This window comes from Apodemus sylvaticus, chromosome 15 (assembly GCF_947179515.1).
Source record: "Apodemus sylvaticus chromosome 15, mApoSyl1.1, whole genome shotgun sequence".
NCBI classification, from domain to species: Eukaryota; Metazoa; Chordata; class Mammalia; order Rodentia; family Muridae; genus Apodemus; species Apodemus sylvaticus.
This window is the reverse complement of record NC_067486.1, coordinates 75,712,730-75,726,418: the sequence shown is the minus strand read 5'-3', so window position 1 is coordinate 75,726,418 and position 13,689 is coordinate 75,712,730. Positions and strand designations below refer to the sequence as shown.

Here is a 13,689-nt window from a genome sequence, read left to right as displayed (position 1 = left end):
AAATCAGTGACTGAGTTTTCAAGGATTTATACAGAATCTAGCCATTTGTATTCTACTTACACTTTGTGACCACTGAGACATGCATGTCAGTTATAATCATTTTTGTCCCTTACCAAATGACAATTACAATGAATGTCCTTGCCTGACTGGAGTTGGTCCTGACTCAATGGTTGGGTACCTTCTGGTGAAGCAAAATAAAAAGAAGTGTAGCAGTTGAAATTAAGACGTACATGTCACCTTAGCACACTGGAGACTGGGCATCACAGACTTTAAGCTAGCCTGAATTCATAGTGACTTCAGGAATAGCTTGTGTTAAATAGCATGATCCTGCCTCAGAAAACCAAGGATTTCAGGTGTAATGCTTGTTTCATATAAATAAGGCCCTGGGTTCACTCCCAGCATTATAAAAGAAGCAAAAAAGAAAAAAAAAATCACATTTCAGCATTTAAAACCATCTTGGCTATATGTGGCAAGTGGAACAGTGCCAGAGACTCTGAAGACTTTTCGCAATGCCTGGACACAAATCCCATAGACTAACAGAAAACGTGTGGACACAGCTTTTCTTGCCCTTGAGAACAGTACTGTGTATTTCGAATTTCTGATACCCATGGGCTGTCTGACTCAGGCATCCTTAAGCAATATTAACTGGGACAAATAGTGTTTAAAATTTGCTATTTAAATATCAAAATGATCACAATAGAAGTTTAAATTATACAAAAGTAAAGGCAGTATAATCCAATGGCTAACTTGGGCTGAGGTTAAATTCTCTAAACTCAGGAGCAGAATTATTTAGATATAAGCACAAAGTACCTGAATTTGGGGAAAAAAACACTTTGTAGAAAGCAGGGTCTTCACAATACTATCTTGCTGGGCAGTGGTGGCACATGCCCATAATCCAAGCACCCTGGGAAGCAGAGGCAGGCAGATTTCTGATTTCAAGGCCAGTCTGGTCTACAGAGTGAGTTCCAGGACAGCCAGGGCTATACAGAGAAACCCTGTCTCAAAAAAAACAAAACAAAAACAAAACAAAAAAAACAAAAAAAACCAAAAACAAACAAACAAACAAACAAAAAACCAAAACCAAACCAAACAAAAACAAAACAAAACAAAACAAAAAAACAGAGCTCACAGCACAGCTTGCTCCTGTGGCAGGGAGCTTAGGCTCCAGTCCTGAGGCCTCTGGTGGTAGCCCCCAGACCTCTCGGCTTCCGGAGCCAGATCAGCCTGGGCAGCAACACCACATCTCCAGGTCCTGCAAGAGGCAAGAGGGGCTTCCGGGCAGCCAGCTAGGAGAAGTTGGTGTGCTCCAGTGAATCCAGCGGGCCCCAGCAGGAGCCTTCAGGTGCCTGCTTTGGGATCTGAACAGCCTGGGCCACAGCACTCGTTCTCCAGGAAGTGCGGGAGACCTGGTGGGCAGCCAGCGGGGAGAAGTCCATGTGCTCCGGTGAATCCAGCAGGCCCCAGCTGGAGCCTTCAGGTGTCTGCTTCGGGATCTGAACAGCCTGGGAAACAGCACCCTGTCTCCAGGCAGTGCAGGAGGTAAGCTGTGCACCAGAGGCCACCTGGGAAGGGGCAGCTTGCACTGGTGAGTCCAGCATTGACAAGACCAACTAACACCAAGTGAGAACTAGATGGCAAAAGGCAAACACAGGAACATCACTAACAGAAATCAAGGCAATATGGCAACATCGGAACCCAATTCTCCTTTACCAGCATGTCCTGGATACCCCATCACACCAGTAAAGCAAGATTTGGATTTAAAATCACTGGTCATGATGCTGGTACAGGAACACATGAAGGACATACTTAAAGAAATTCAGGAGAAAATGAATCAAAAGTTAGAAGCCCTTGCAACAGAAACACAAAAATCATTGAAAGAAATACAGGAGAATACAAAAGCCAATAATGAGGAAACACAAAAAACACTTAAAGAAATACAGGAGAACTTTGGTCAATAGGCTGAGGTCATGAAAGAGGAAACACAAAAATCTCTTAAAGAATTAAAGGAAAGCACAAACAAGCAAGTGAAGGAGCTAAGCAAAACCATCCAGGATCTAAAATCAGAAGTAGAAACAACTAAGAAAACTCAAAGGGAGACAACTTTGGAGATAGAAAGCCTTGGGAAGAAATCAGGGGACATAGATGCAAATATCAACAACAGAATACAAGAGATAGAAGAAAGAATCTCAGATGCTGAAGATACCATAGAAACCATGGACTCAACAGTTAAAGAAAATGCAAAATGCAAAAAACTTGTAACCCAAAATATCCAGGAAATCCAGCACACAATGGATTTCCAGGAAAAGACCAAACCTAAGGATTATAGGCATAGATGAGAGTGAAGATTTACAACTTAAAGGGCCAGCAAATATCTTCAATAAAATTATGGAAGAAAACTTCCCTAACCTAAAGAGAGAGATGCCCATTAATATACAAGAAGCCTACAGAACTCCAAACAGACTGGACCAGAACAGAAATACTTCCTGTCACATAATAATCAAAACACCAAATGTACTAAACAAAGAGAGAATATTAAAGGCAGTAAGAGAGAAAAGCCAAGTAACATATAAAGGAAGACCTATCAGAATCACAGCAGACTTTTCACCTGAGATTATGAAGGCTAGAAGATCCTGGGCAGATCTCTTGCAGACTCTAAGAGAACACAAATGCCAGCCAAAACTACTATATCCAGCAAAACTCTCAATCACCGTAGATGGAGAAACTAAGATATTCCATGACAAAACCAAGTTTACCCAATATCTGTTCACAAACCCAGCCCTACAAAGGATAATAGGAGGAAAACACCAATAGAAGGAGGGAAACTTCACCCTGGAAAAAGCAAGATAGTACCCTTTCATCAAACCCAAATGAAGTTAAGCAATCAAATTTAAAAAATAACGTCAAAAATGATAGGTAGTAACAATCACTATTCCTTAACATCAATGGACTCAATGCCCCAATAAAAAGACACAGACTAACTGACTGGATACGTAAACAGGACCCTACATTTTGCTGCTTACAGGAAACACACCTAAGGGTCAAAGACAAACACTACCTTAGAGTAAAAGGGTAGAAGACAATTTTACAAGCAAATGGTCTCAGGAAACAAGCTGGAGTAGCCATTTTAATATCAGATAAAATTGACTTTCAACCCAAACTCATCAAAAGAGACTCTGAGGGACACTTCTTGCTGGTCAAAGGAAAAATACAACAAGAAGAACTCTCAATCCTGAACATCTATGCTCCAAATGCAAGGGCACCCTCTTTCATAAAAGAAACTTTATTAAAGCTCAAAGCACACATTGCACCTAAAACAATAATTGTGGGTGACTTCAACACTGAACTTTCCTCAATGGACCGATCAGGAAAACAGAAACTAAACAGGGACACAATGAAACTAATTGAAGCTTTGGACCAATTAGATTTAACAGATATATATAGAACATTCTATCCTAAAGCAAAAGAATATATCTTTTTCTCAGCACCTCATGGTACCTTCTCCAAAGTCGACCATATAATTGGTCACAAGACAGACCTCAACAAATATAAGAAGATTGAACTAATCCCATGCCTCCTATCGGATCACTATGGAGTAAAAGTGGTCTTCAATAGCAACAAAAACAACAGAAAACCCACATACACGTGGAAACTGAACAATATTCTACTCAATGATACCTTGGTCAAGGAAGAAATAAAGAAAGAAATTAAAGACTTTTTAGAACACAATGAAAATGAAGACACAACATACCAAATCTATGGGACACAATGAAAGCAGTGCTAAGAGGAAAACTCATAGCCCTGAGTGCCTCCAAAAAGAAAATGGAGAGAGCATACATTACCAGCTTCATGACAGACCTGAAAGCCCTGGAAGAAAAAGAAGCTATTTCACCCAGGAGGAGTAGAAGGCAGGAAATCATCAAACTCAGGGCCGAAATCAATCAAGTAGAAACAAAGAGAACCATACTAAGAATCAACAAAACCAGGAGCTGGTTCTTTGAGAAAATCAACAAGATAGATAAACCCTTAGCCAGACTGACCAAAGGGCACAGAGAAAGTATCCAAATTAACAAACTTAGAAATGAAAAGGGAGATATAACAACGGAAACTGAGGAAATCCAAAAAATCATGAGATCCTACTACAAGAGCCTGTACTCAACACAACTGGAGAATCTGGAGGAAATGGACAATTTCCTTGACAGATACCAAATACCGAAATTAAATCAGGACCAAATAGATCATCTAAACAGTCCCATAATGCCTAAAGAAATAGAAGGATTCATAGAAAGTCTTCCAACCAAAAAAATCACAGGACCAGATGGTTTCAGTGCAGAATTCTATCAGACCTTCAAAGAAGAGTTAACACCAATACTCTTCAAACTATTCCAAAAAATAGAAACAGAAGGAACACTACCCAATTCCTTCTACGAAGCCACAATTATGCTGATACCAAAACCACACAAAGATCCAACAAAGAAAGAGAACTTCAGACCAATTTCCCTTATGAACATCGATGCAAAAATACTCAATAAAATTCTTGCCAACCAAATCCAAGAACACATCAAAATCATCCACCATGATCAAGTAGGCTTTATCCTGGGAATGCAGGGTTGGTTCAATATGCGGAAATCCAACAATGCAATCCACTACATAAACAAACTCAAAGAAAAAAACCACATGGTCATTTCATTGGATGCTGAAAAAGCATTTGACAAAATTCAGCATCCTTTCATGCTTAAAGTCTTGGAAAGAACAGGAATTCAAAGCCCACACCTAAACATAGTCAAAGCAATATACAGCAAACCAGTAGCCAGCATCAAACTAAATGGAGAGAAACTTGAAGCAATCCCACTAAAATCAGGGACTAGACAGGGCTGCCCCCTTTCTCCTTATCTTTTCAATATTGTACTTGAGGTACTAGCTCGCTCAATTTGACAACATAAGGAGGTCAAAGGGATACAAATTGGAAAGGAAGAAGTCAAACTATCATTATTTGCAGATGACATGATAGTCTAACTAAGTGACCCAAAAAACTCCACTAGAGAACTCCTACAGCTGATAAACAACTTCAGCAAAGTGGCAGGTTATAAAATCAACTCAAGCAAATCAGTGGCCTTCCTATACTCAAAGGATAAGCAGGCTGAGAAAGAAATTAGGGAAATGACCCCCTTCACAATAGCCACAAATAGTATAAAGTATCTTGGGGTGACTCTTACCAAACATGTGAAAGATCTGTATGACAAGAACTTCAAGACTCTGAAGAAGGAAATGGAAGAAGACCTCAAAAAATGGGAAAACCTCCCATGCTCATGGATCAGTAGAATCAATATAGTTAAAATGGCCATTTTGCCAAAAGTAATCTACAGATTCAATGCAATACCCATCAAAATCCCAACTCAATTCTTCACAGAGTTAGAAAGAGCAATTATCAAATTCATCTGGAATAACAAAAACCCAGGATAGCTAAAACTATTCTCAGCAACAAAAGAAATTCTGGGGGAATCAGTATCCCTGACCTCAAGCAATACTACAGAGCAATAGTGTTAAAAACTGCATGGTATTGGTATAGTGACAGGCAGGAGGATCAATGGAACAGGATTGAAGGTTCAGAAATGAACCCACACACCTATGGCCACTTGATCCTCGACAAAGAGGCCGAAAACATCTAATGGAAAAAAGATAGCCTTTTCAACAAATGGTGCTGGTTCAACTGGAGGTCAGCATACAGAAGAATGCAAATTGATCCGTCCTTGTCTCCTTGTACTAAGCTCAATCCAAATGGATCAAGGACCTCCACATAAAGCCAGACACTCTGAGGCTAATAGAAAAGAAACTGGGGAAGACCCTTGAGGACATCAGTACAGGGAGAAAGTTTCTGAACAGAACACCAATAGCGTATGCTCTAAGAGCAAGAATTGACAAATGGGACCTCATAAAATTACAAAGTTTCTGTAAGGCAAAGGACACCATCAAGAGGACAAATCGGCAACCAACAAATTGGGAAAAGATCTTCACCAATCCTACATCAGATAGAGGGCTAATATCCAATATATATAAAGAACTCAAGAAGCTAGACTCCAGAAAACCAAACAACCCTATTAAAAAATGGGGTACAGAGTTAAACAAAGAATTCTCACCTGAAGAACTTCGGATGGCGGAGAAGCATCTTAAAAAATGCTCAACTTCATTAGTCATTAGGGAAATGCAAATCAAAACAACCCTAAGATTTCATCTTACACCAGTCAGAATGGCTAAGATTAAAAATTCAGGAGACAGCAGGTGTTGGAGAGGGTGTGGAGAAAGAGGAACACTCCTCCACTGCTGGTGGGGTTGCAAATTGGTACAACCACTCTGGAAATCAGTCTGGCGGTTCCTCCGAAAACTGGGCACCTTACTTCCAGAAGATCCTGCTATACCACTCCTGGGCATATACCCAGAAGACTCCCCACCATGTAATAAGGATACATGTTCTACTATGTTCATAGCAGCCCTATTTGTAATTGCCAGATGCTGGAAAGAACCCAGGTATCCCTCAACAGAAGAGTGGATGCAAAAAATGTGGTATATCTACACAATGGAGTACTATTCAGCCATTAGAAACAATGAATTCATGAAATTCTTAGGCAAATGGATGGAGCTAGAGAATATCATACTAAGTGAGGTAACCCAGACTCAAAAGGTGAATCATGGTATGCACTCACTAATAAGTGGATATTAACCTAGAAAACTGGAATACCCAAAACATAATCCACACATCAAATGAGGTACAAGAAGAAAGGAGGAGTGGCCCCTGGTTCTGGAAAGACTCAGTGAAACAGTATTCAGCAAAACCAGAACGGGGAAGTGGGAAGGGGTGGGTGGGAGGACAGGGGAAGAGAAGAGGGCTTGCGGGACTTTCGGGGAGTGGGGGGGCTAGAAAAGGGGAAATCATTTGAAATGTAAATAAATTATATCGAATAATAAAAAAAAAAAAAAAAAAAGAAGTTAGACTCCAGAAAACCAAACAACCCTATTAAAAAATGGGGTACAGAGTTAAACAAAGAATTCTCACCTGAAGAACTTCGGATGGCAGAGAAGCATCTTAAAAAATGCTCAACTTCATTGGTCATTAGGGAAATGCAAATCAAAACAACCCTGAGATTTCACCTTACACCAGTCAGAATGGCTAAGATTAAAAATTCAGGGACAGCAGGTGTTGGGAGGATGTGGAGAAAGAGGAACACTCCTCCACTGCTGGTGGGGTTGCAAATTGGTACAACCACTCTGGAAATCAGTCTGGCGGTTCCTTTGAAAACTGGGCACCTCACTTCCAGAAGATCCTGCTATACCACTCCTGGGCATATACCCAGAGGATTCCCCACCATGTATTAAGGGTACATGCTCTACTATGTTCATAGCAGCCCTATTTATAATTGCCAGATGCTGGAAAGAACCCAGGTATCCCTCAACAGAAGAGTGGATGCAAAAAATATGGTATATCTACACAATGGAGTACTATTCAGCCATTAGAATCAATGAATTCATGAAATTCTTCGGCAAATGGATGGAGCTAGAGAACATCATACTAAGTGATGTAACCCTGACTCAAATGGTGAATCATGGTATGCACTCACTAATAAGTGGATATTAACCTAGAAAACTGGAATACCCAAAACATAATCCACACATCAAATGAGGTACAAGAAGAAAGGAAGAGTGGCCCCTTGTTCTGGAAAGACTCAGTGAAGCAGTATTCGGCAAAACCAGAGCGGGGAAGTGGGAAGGGGTGGGTGGGAGGACAGGGGGAGAGACGGGGTCTTGCGGGACTTTCGGGGAGTTGGGGACTAGAAAAGGGGAAATCATTTGAAATGTAAATAAAAAATATATCAAATAAAAAAAAACAACAACAAAACCCCCCCACAATACTATCTTGAGACATCTTTGGAAGAATTTGGCTAGTAAATAAATCAGCTTATTAAAGCTTTGGGCCATGACGCTATGTGACATGCCATTAAGGTTAGAAGTTAATTCTTGGCATGAATCTAATTATCTGTCACATGACCTTCTCTCTTAGTGGCTAAGTTTCCACATGTAAAGTATGTATAATAGTCTCTAGCCACCCATGTCAAATTTTTGTTGAGAGGACCAATGAGAAAATGGATACTAAATATCTTGAAAACACATATAATGTCTTAGAGGAATGTGAGGAGTGGTATTATGAGTTGTGTAAAAAGGCTGGCTATAAGCAGTTCAGAAGAAAATATTTGTGTCCTCATGGTGTACAGATACACATCTGGTCTTGGGTCCTGAGAAATGACCAGCAGGCTTAAAGGTTTCTATTCTCTGATAAGTGGTGGTACTTATCCTAGTTATGATGCACTATTTACATCATTCATTAAACTGTAAATTCTGTGACAGCAAGCACTATGATTTTGGGGGCAGTGTGGCACAGTATTGAAATGTGGAGGGGTTAGACATGGGCAAGATTCCCAATAAGGCACTGTGTGAGGTATGGAAAATTATTGAGTATCATTAAATCATATCTTATCTGTGGTATGAGGTAACAAATATGTCCTTTTGCAGTGGTGTTAAAAGATTGGAAATGTAGAATATATCAAATATGGTACATGGAAAGCACCCTAGGAATATTGGATATTTATCATCATCACATAGCCAATGTGTGCTTCCTGTCTCTGGCATCTAGAACTATCTACATGCATATATCTATCTATCTATATCTATATATTTATATATATTTATATATATTTATATATATTTATATATATTTATATATATATACATACACAATATGTATCTGTATGTAATTATAGGTCTGTATGTATATATACATATATACATATATATGTATATAATTATAGATCTGTATGTATATATACATATAACATATCTATATACATCTAGTATATCATTCTTACTCAGTATCATAGTGAAGGGACATAAAAGGCACTTTCTGACCTAGAAGATACTTACACTGAGTTAATGACTCCCAACAGTTAAAGAAATGAAGATTGTGAATTATAAGTTTTGGCATTGCCATTTTTGGGTCTGCTTCTATGGTTTGCCTTTTCCAATAGAAAGAGATGCCTGCCCTTTCTGACTCTTTCTGGGCACTCAAGATGTCCAAGCGAGGTTGTGGTGGGTCCTCTGAAGCAAAATTCCGGATTTCCCTGGGTCTTCTGGTAGGGTTGTGTTTAACTGTTCTGACAATACAGGAGCCAAAAAGTTGTATATCATCTCTGTGAAGGGAATCAAGGGACAACTGAACAGACTTCCTGCTCCTGGGGCAGGCAACGTGGTAATGGCGTGGCAAACCCGAACTAGGAGAAAAGGCCCATTCAGCAGTGATGATTCCACAGAGAAAGTCATATTGAAGAAAAGATGGGGTGTTTCTTTATTTTGAAGGAAATGCAGAGGTCAAAGCAAACAATGAAAGGGAGATGAAAGGCTCTGCTATCACAGGTCCAGTTGCAAACTTGTGGTTCAGGATTGTATCCAATGCAGGCAGCACGCCATAATTCTCCAGTGTATTTGTAAAAATATTCAACAAAAAGCCTTTGCTTCAAAAGAAGAAGAAGGAGGAGGAGGAGGAGGAGGAGCAGGAGGGAAAAGAGGAGGAGGGGAAAAGGGGAGGAGGAAGAGGAGAAGGGGAGGAGGAGGAAGAGGAGGAAGAAGAGAAAGAGGGGGAAGGGGTAAGAGAGTAGTGTTTAAAATCGCTATTATCAAAATAATCACAGTAGAAGCTTAAATTATACAAAAGTAAAGGCAGTATAATCCAATGGCTAACTTGGGCTGAGGTTAAAGGGGGAAGAGCAGGAGAAAGGAGAGGGGAAAGGGAAGGGATGAAAAGGAAGAGGAGGGAAGGAGAAGGAAGAAAACTGATTCAGCTCAGGCAGTTTGCAATATTAGTGTAGCATTTTAGAGTTTTACGAAAAGTTGTGGGTTTTGTTGTTGTTGTTATCATCCTAGTATTTTATTGCTTCACAAACCAACCATTGGGAAGGTTTTCTTCTACCTGCTTGACAGACAAAGAAGGCGAGACTCTTAATAGTGAAATCTATGCAAATGTTGAACATCTAGTAAAGAAAAGAGCTGGGGTGAGAACTTGGGTCCTCTGCTTACTGTTCTTCGATCTCTGAGAACAGGTTCAAGGCTGACCCAACCAGAATTTAGTCTTTGATCCTGATGATAGAACGCAAGCTTCGAGATGGCCTGGTTGTCTTGACTGCAAGCAATAAGACTGGAGGCAGTCTTCAATAAACAACGTTTCTTACAGTAGACTATTAAAAGCTTACCGCCTGTGAACTGAAATCTCTGTGAAGATCGGTAGCAGCTCAGCCTTACTCTGTTTGGAAATCCTAATATTCCTAGCATGAGAAATGTGCCTTCAATGTGCTGGGTTTGCTTCATGAGAGTGAAATCGACCTGACCAATCCCCGCTCTGATGATGGGAACAGGAAACCATGCGAGTCTCAACTCATGTCACCTAGGAACAGTAGACACTGAAATACGAATCGATCACGGCTCAACTGCAGAGAGCCTCCCCGTCTCTGAAAAGAAAAGCATTTCTCTCAAGAATCCCACCTGCTCTTCTCAGTAATTCCCTCTGATGGCTTTCGAGTAGATTGCAAAACAGCCTGGCTATACCCTGACTCTGGCTCGTCGGCTACAGTTTAGCTTGGCTTAGTTTGGCCTTTTGTTCTTTTACATCTTCCTTGTCTTTTTCCTAACTGTGGTCACACATCTAAGTCAAAACTGATGTCATATATTAAGCATTGAGATACCACAGAGAATAAAACTATTGCCTTGAAAAAAAAAAAAACCAACAACCTGACACTCTCTGTATTTTCTTCTTCCTTTCTTATCTAGAACTGTTTTCTCAAAGAACTCAAAGACCATGCCGGAAGGTAAAAAAAAGTTTTCTTCCTTAGAAAACTAATGGACACAGTGTTTAAGAGAGGGAGAGAACGGAGTAAAATGTGAAGGGGGAAGGCGGGGCCTCAGAGGCATCTCAGGAGACAAGTTGACCCTCCATAAGTGGTTGAAAAAGACATTCTGAAATATGAGTATAGCCTATAGAAAGGAACCAAAAGAAAGAAAATTTAAGTTTTATTTTCCAAATCTCAGAAATAAAGATAATATGTAGCTTGTGAAGCTGCTGTGAGCGTCGGTAATGGTGAATGTCAACACTCTGGCACACACCATGTAATCAATTAATAGCCAATAGTTAGGACAAGCCTTTTCCTGTGCCCATTCTGTTTCCTTTATTTGGAAAAAATGAGACGAGGTTATCCTTGGATTTTCAAAAAGGTTTTAAATGATTATTTATTATTTTATATGGATGAGTGCTTTGCTCAAGTGTATGTCTGTGTATCAGGTGCAAGCTCGTTGCCTGAGGTTGCCAGAAGAGGGCCATAGGTCCCTAGGAACTGGAGACCTATGAGTTACAGAGAGGTGTGGATGGCCACATGGGTGCTAGGAATTGAACTTGGATCCTTTGGAAGAGCAGTCAGTTCTCTTAACCACTGAGCCCTTTCTCCAGTCTCTATCCTTGGATTAAAAAAAAAAAAAGCCTTTCCATAAATGATATGCAAAAATGCTTTACAACCCCCACCCCCAGCGAACTTAAAGATGCAACCCCTCATTCATATGTTTTCCTAATTCTGGCCAAGTCTCAGCATGCTTTCCCCTTTGACTCACAAAGCATTCATTGTGGGCAGCTATCAGTTTCACTGACATATATTACCCTTGTATGAACTGCCAGTCTGGGGTGTCTTCTAAGTTTATACATGGGCTTAGCTTGTCTTTTGTACTGGATTGATAATTCCTCAAATAGAATGGTGTCATTCGACTCAGAGTAAGAATCTTAGTTATCAGTATTGGCTCAGGTACCCACTGACCATCTGAAACATGGTCAAACTAGTTGATCAACCATCACTAAAGCATGTAAGAATCACTGAACGTGATGATGAGACTACTTGGAACTTTTTCGTTTTTTAAAACAGACATTGTCTATGGCTGCACTTTGAAATTGTAAAAGACTAAAGTAGAGATTTCACATTACATTTTTTTTTGGTAATTTGTATTAATCAGGATTCTGCTGATTTCATCTAAGGTAAATCCCGTGCCAACTTGGCTATATGAAAAGCCTTTTTTGCAACATGTATCAAATAAGAGGTCAGAAATAAGCTTCTTTGCTACTAGGTTTTCTTCTGTATTAATGTCTTTATTAGATATGCCCCCTGTCCGGGGGGTCTCACAGCAGCCCCAAGCTTAGGATATCAGTTTGGTAAACATAATAAAAAATGTGTGTTTGAGTTAGTAACTTTGATAAATATCTTATAGTTAACTTCCCATGGACGGAATTCGTTCTGTTGCCTATGTGGCTATGAGGTTATTTGTATGTAACAATAAGCCAGCCTGGATCCACACCATTGTTGAGGGACAGAAGATCAAGGTCATTCCCTCTTAAACCACATGGATCGAGAATGAATGGGATGGTTTCCTAAAGGAAAAGTGAGATACTAGTTCCAGAATATGCTGGCAAGATCCAAAAAGTTTCACCTACCTTGGCAGCCCTGTCAATCAAAAAGTTTAAGAGTTTAAAATGGAATTAAGAACATAGTGCTGTGGTAGAATGCTTGCCAAGCACCCATTAAAGGGTAAGTATAGGGTCTGGGGGTGGGGGGATGGCTCTCAGTAAGTTGCCTTCTGAGCAAGAATGGAGACATGAGTCGAATGCTCAGAACATATGACCAAAGCTAACCACAGTCATGGGTGTCTGTAACCCAGCCATGTGAGGTATACAGAGACAGATATATCCACGAAGGTCATTGGCCAACCAACCTAGCCAAACTATGAACTTCAGGGTTGTGAGAGGCCCTGTCTCAGAAAGTAAAAGTGGAACATGATGGAGGACGTTGTCCAACATCTCAGACCTCCATGTGTGTGCCATATGTACACACGTATCATCTCATACTTGTGCATATACCTCATAAATATATGTACCATGAGTAACTTTACACACATACAAAGGTTAAAAATTTAGATATTCTCTGTGTCTATTCAGGGCTGCACATAGTGGGACAGGGTTCCTATGTATTGGGGTGATCTGTGTCCTGTTTGCCATGACTCAACCAGAGATTTAAAAGAAGAAAAAGTATGGCAATTTCCAAAGCAGGAATATTCATCGGGCATCTATCAGGAGTCCAACCAAAGTTGAATTGCTTTGATGTTGTTGATTTCAAACTGGCTTCAAAATTTCTTATCCTGGCATTGATGAGCAAGAGGAACAGAGAACTTTCTGAGACCATTTTTTAAAAACAAAGTCTTTTTAAAAATAAAACATGCATTCATTTGAATACCTGTTTAGCAGCGGGAGGGCCTGTCACGGGTTCATCCAAGGACACGCAATGGAGCCAGGCAGCCGGGAGCCGGAAGGGGCAGAGCCCGCAGCCACAGGAGAACATTGTCTGCTGCCAGCTGGGCTGCTCCCTTCTCCCACAGGCCTCAGGCACCAGGTTCCCTGAATTTGAGTATCTTTTCTGGGGGGTGTCTTTGGGGGATGGGGAGTGCTCATCTGAGTCCCCTGCTGGAGCCTGAGTCTTAGATCTGCTTTTTTTGTGACAGAATCTTGGGAGAAGTTTGTTGAGTTTCAGAAGTGGATCCTGCCTGCACTGGCTGTAAGAAAATGAT

The 13,689-nt window shown here is 40.4% G+C and overlaps 1 pseudogene; it reads left to right on the top strand.

The window, feature by feature from the left end:
* The first annotated feature begins 9,113 nt into the window (after nucleotides 1-9,113).
* LOC127665664 (60S ribosomal protein L23-like) lies at nucleotides 9,114-9,512 on the top strand (annotated as a pseudogene).
* The last annotated feature ends 4,177 nt before the right edge of the window (nucleotides 9,513-13,689 follow it).